The sequence below is a fragment of the Triturus cristatus genome, chromosome 4_1 (genome assembly GCF_964204655.1).
Source record: "Triturus cristatus chromosome 4_1, aTriCri1.1, whole genome shotgun sequence".
Lineage (NCBI taxonomy): Eukaryota > Metazoa > Chordata > Amphibia > Caudata > Salamandridae > Triturus > Triturus cristatus.
The window spans coordinates 135,528,204-135,533,203 of NC_140585.1; the positions used below are offsets into that span (position 1 = coordinate 135,528,204).

The 5,000-nt window shown below is 39.5% G+C and overlaps 2 non-coding genes across 2 annotated transcripts; both read right to left on the reverse strand.

Moving 5' to 3' along the window:
- Positions 1–1,052: 1,052 nt before the first annotated feature.
- TRNAR-CCU (transfer RNA arginine (anticodon CCU)) lies at positions 1,053–1,125 on the reverse strand. The gene has a single exon. It is a non-coding gene; the product is annotated as a tRNA-Arg (tRNA).
- Positions 1,126–4,228: 3,103 nt separating this feature from the next.
- On the reverse strand, positions 4,229–4,301 carry TRNAR-CCU (transfer RNA arginine (anticodon CCU)). The gene has a single exon. It is a non-coding gene; the product is annotated as a tRNA-Arg (tRNA).
- Positions 4,302–5,000: the final 699 nt, after the last annotated feature.

Sequence of the window (5,000 nt, forward strand, 5' to 3'; positions counted from 1 at the left end):
TGCCCAAATCATACAGACTTTACACATGTAGCACTTTATGCACACATAGGCACACACCTTGCAGTTCTTCTACACACACTTAAGCTAAAAACCCATTCTGTCACGTCAAAATTCTGCAAACCTATTACATATTCAGTGCGTCGGCATAGAAGCACTTTTTAATGCCACTAAAATGCACAAGTAGTTAGACTGAAGATGCAACCTGAATGAGTTTACAGTATGTACTCCACTTTATTAATGATTAGTAATGAGAAAGTGAGGACTAAAAGAGTATTGGAAAATACTTTTTCCACTCTGAATGTAAAGCAGATTGTGTGACCATTGGCCAAAAACGACCATGAAGGGACTCAAACCCTCAATCATCTGATCCAAAGTCAGACGCCTTATCCATTAGGCCACGCGGTCATCCGTTCACCTGAGATGATTTTTATCATGTAGGTGGTATGCATGGATGGAGAACATATTATTGAAAGGTATTCAGGTTTACATCCCATAGTGTTCTTTCAGCTCTTTTCGCTGGAAGCACTTTTTTGGAATCTATATATTGAGTATTTTATGAGTACGATATGCTTTTGTTTTCCTTTTTGCATACAAACCTCTTTCCTCATGAGTTTAAAGCTCATTTGTATTCTCTACATAGCTCTGGAAGTTTCCAGACGTGGAGTGAAACTGTTTTGAAAGTAGGACAAATTGCTCCTTCCTGCATATGCTAATTTTTCACACTCACATAGGTTGTATACGTTTTATGAATCCTGGCTTGACCTATTCAAGTAGCTGAAAGCCTGTCACCACCTCTAGAAACAAGATTCACACCAATCCAATTCAAATCATTTTTTCCAAAGGAATATGTTCTGGCCGGTCGAGAATGCATCTCACAAAAATAGGCATTTAAAAATATACTTTGCAGTTTCAGAACACTAACATGACTGTGAAGTGTACACAAGTAAAATGGGACCGTTTCAAAGTAACTAATCCCTCATAAACTTCTGAGAGGAAGCATGTAATAAATCTACCTAATTTTCTGGAAAAGATAGAGGGAGGATTTTTGTTATCACCTCAGATGGGACTCAAACCCACAATCCCTGGCTTAGGAGGCCAGTGCCTTATCCATTAGGCCACTGAGGCACACATGCATAGCTCTTTTCTAGAGACATTATTTAAATGTCTTCTATGGTCAGACACCGGTGTGTGCACACAGTGCATTTCTCACTTCTCTCTATAAGTAAACTTCCCATTTTCATCCTCTTCCATCCCCGACTTTAACACTCTCTTCTATGCTATAATAGAGACTTTGCAATTTTAGCAAGTGGAGAGAAATTGGAGAACCACTTTCAACTCCACACTTCTTCTTCACTTACTTCTTTTCTCAATATACTGGGCTTAGAAAATGGTATCAAGCCATCCTTATCATCAGCAGGACACGGAAAGAGGCACCAATTCTCCTAACCAAGTTCAACCACACTCTGCAACTTAACCATTGCACTACAAATTAGGCAACGGGGGCATCAGCAAAGGCAGCCAATGTGCCGATCCTTTATACATTTTTTGTAGTACTTTTCTTACTCGGAGGCAAAATCAGCACTTTAACTGCCCAAATCATACAGACTTTACACATGTAGCACTCTATGCACACATAGGCACACACCTTGCAGTTCTTCTACACACACTTAAGCTAAAAACCCATTCTGTCACGTCAAAATTCTGCAAACATATTACATATTCAGTGCGTCGGCATAGAAGCACTTTTTAATGCCACTAAAATGCACAAGTAGTTAGACTGAAGATGCAACCTGAATGAGTTTACAGTATGTACTCCACTTTATTAATGATTAGTAATGAGAACGTGAGGACTACAAGAGTATTGGAAAATACTTTTTCCACTATGAATGTAAAGCAGATTGTGTGACCATTGGCCACAAACGACCACGAAGGGACTCTAACCCTCAATCATCTGATCCGAAGTCAGACGCCTTATCCATTAGGCCACGCGGTCATCCGTTCACCTGAGATGATTTTTATCATGTAGGTGGTATGCATGGATGGAGAACATATTATTGAAAGGTATTCAGGTTTACATCCCATAGTGTTCTTTCAGCTCTTTTCGCTGGAAGCACTTTTTTGGAATCTATATATCGAGTATTTTATGAGTACGATATGCTTTTGTTTTCCTTTTTGCATGCAAACTTCTTTCCTCATGAGTTTAAAGCTCATTTGTATGCTCTACATAGCTCTGGACGTTTCCAGACGTGGAGTGAATCTGTTTTGAAAGCAGTACAAATTGCTCCTTCCTGCATATGCTAATTTTTCACACTCACATAGGTTGTATACGTTTTATGAATCCTGGCTTGACCTATTCAAGTAGCTGAAAGCCTGTCACCACCTCTAGAAACAAGATTCACACCAATCCAATTCATATCATTTTTTCCAAAGGAATATGTTCTGGCCGGTTGAAAATGCATCTCGCAAAAATAGGCATTTAAAAAAATACTTTGAAGTTTCAGAACACTAACATGACTGTGAAGTGTACACAAGTAAAATGGGACCGTTTCAAAGTACCTAATCCCTCATAAACTTCTGAGAGGAAGCATGTAATAAATCTACCTAATTTTCTGGAAAAGAAAGAGGGAGGATTTTTGTTATCACCTCAGATGGGACTCGAACCCACAATCCCTGGCTTAGGAGGCAAGTGCCTTATCCTTTAGGCCACTGAGGCACACATGCATAGCACTTTTCTAGAGACATTATTCAAATGTATTCTATGGTCAGACACCGGTGTGTGCACACAGGGCATTTCTCACTTCTCTCTATAAGTAAACTTCCGATTTTCATCCTCTTCCATCCCCGACTTTAACGCTCTCTTCTATGCTATAATGGAGACTTTGCAATTATAGCAAGTGGAGAGAAATTGGAGAACCACTTTCGACTCCACACTTCTTCTTCACTTACTTCTTTTCTCAATATACTGGGCTTAGAAAATGGTATCAAGCCATCCTTATCATCAGCAGAACACGGAAAGAGGCACCAAGTCTCCTAACCAAGTTCAACCACACTCTGCAACTTAACCATTGCACTACAAATTAGGCAACGGGGGCATCAGCAAAGGCAGCCAATGTGCCGATCCTTTATACATTTTTTGTAGTACTTTTCTTACTCAGAGGCAAATTCAGCACTTTAACTGTCCAAATCGTACAGACTTTACACATGTAGCACTCTATGCACACATAGGCACACACCTTGCAGTTCTTCTACACACACTTAAGCTAAAAAGCCATTCTGTCACGTCAAAATTCTGCAAACCTATTACATATTCAGTGCGTCGGCATAGAAGCACTTTTTAATGCCACTAAAATGCACAAGTAGTTAGACTGAAGATGCAACCTGAATGAGTTTACAGTATGTACTCCACTTTATTAATGATTAGTAATGAGAAAGTGAGGACTACAAGAGTATTGGAAAATACTTTTTCCACTCTGAATGTAAAGCAGATTGTGTGACCATTGGCCAAAAACGACCATGAAGGGACTCGAACCCTCAATCATCTGATCCAAAGTCAGACGCCTTATCCATTAGGCCACGCGGTCATCCGTTCACCTGAGATGATTTTTATCATGTAGGTGGTATGCATGGATGGAGAACATATTATTGAAAGGTATTCAGGTTTACATCCCATAGTGTTCTTTCAGCTCTTTTCGCTGGAAGCACTTTTTTGGAATCTATATATTGAGTATTTTATGAGTACGATATGCTTTTGTTTTCCTTTTTGCATACAAACCTCTTTCCTCATGAGTTTAAAGCTCATTTGTATTCTCTACATAGCTCTGGAAGTTTCCAGACGTGGAGTGAAACTGTTTTGAAAGTAGGACAAATTGCTCCTTCCTGCATATGCTAATTTTTCACACTCACATAGGTTGTATACGTTTTATGAATCCTGGCTTGACCTATTCAAGTAGCTGAAAGCCTGTCACCACCTCTAGAAACAAGATTCACACCAATCCAATTCAAATCATTTTTTCCAAAGGAATATGTTCTGGCCGGTCGTAAATGCATCTCACAAAAATAGGCATTTAAAAATATACTTTGCAGTTTCAGAACACTAACATGACTGTGAAGTGTACACAAGTAAAATGGGACCGTTTCAAAGTAACTAATCCCTCATAAACTTCTGAGAGGAAGCATGTAATAAATCTACCTAATTTTCTGGAAAAGATAGAGGGAGGATTTTTGTTATCACCTCAGATGGGACTCGAACCCACAATCCCTGGCTTAGGAGGCCAGTGCCTTATCCATTAGGCCACTGAGGCACACATGCATAGCTCTTTTCTAGAGACATTATTTAAATGTATTCTATGGTCAGACACCGGTGTGTGCACACAAGGCATTTCTCACTTCTCTCTATAAGTAAACTTCCCATTTTCATCCTCTTCCATCCCCGACTTTAACACTCTCTTCTATGCTATAATGGAGACTTTGCAATTTTAGCAAGTGGAGAGAAATTGGAGAACCACTTTCGACTCCACACTTCTTCTTCACTTACTTCTTTTCTCAATATACTGGGCTTAGAAAATGGTATCAAGCCATCCTTATCATCAGCAGGACACGGAAAGAGGCACCAAGTCTCCTAACCAAGTTCAACCACACTCTGCAACTTAACCATTGCACTACAAATTAGGCAATGGGGGCATCAGCAAAGGCAGCCAATGTGCCGATCCTTTATACATTTTGTGTAGTACTTTTCTTACTCGGAGGCAAAATCAGCACTTTAACTGCCCAAATCATACAGATTTTACCAATGTAGCACTCTATGCACACATAGGCACACACCTTGCAGTTATTCTACACACACTTAAGCTAAAAACCCATTCTGTCACGTCAAAATTCTGCAAACCTATTACATATTCAGTGAGTCGGCATAGAAGCACTTTTTAATGCCACTAAAATGCACAAGTAGTTAGACTGAAGATGCAACCTGAATGAGTTTACAGTATGTACTCCACTTTATT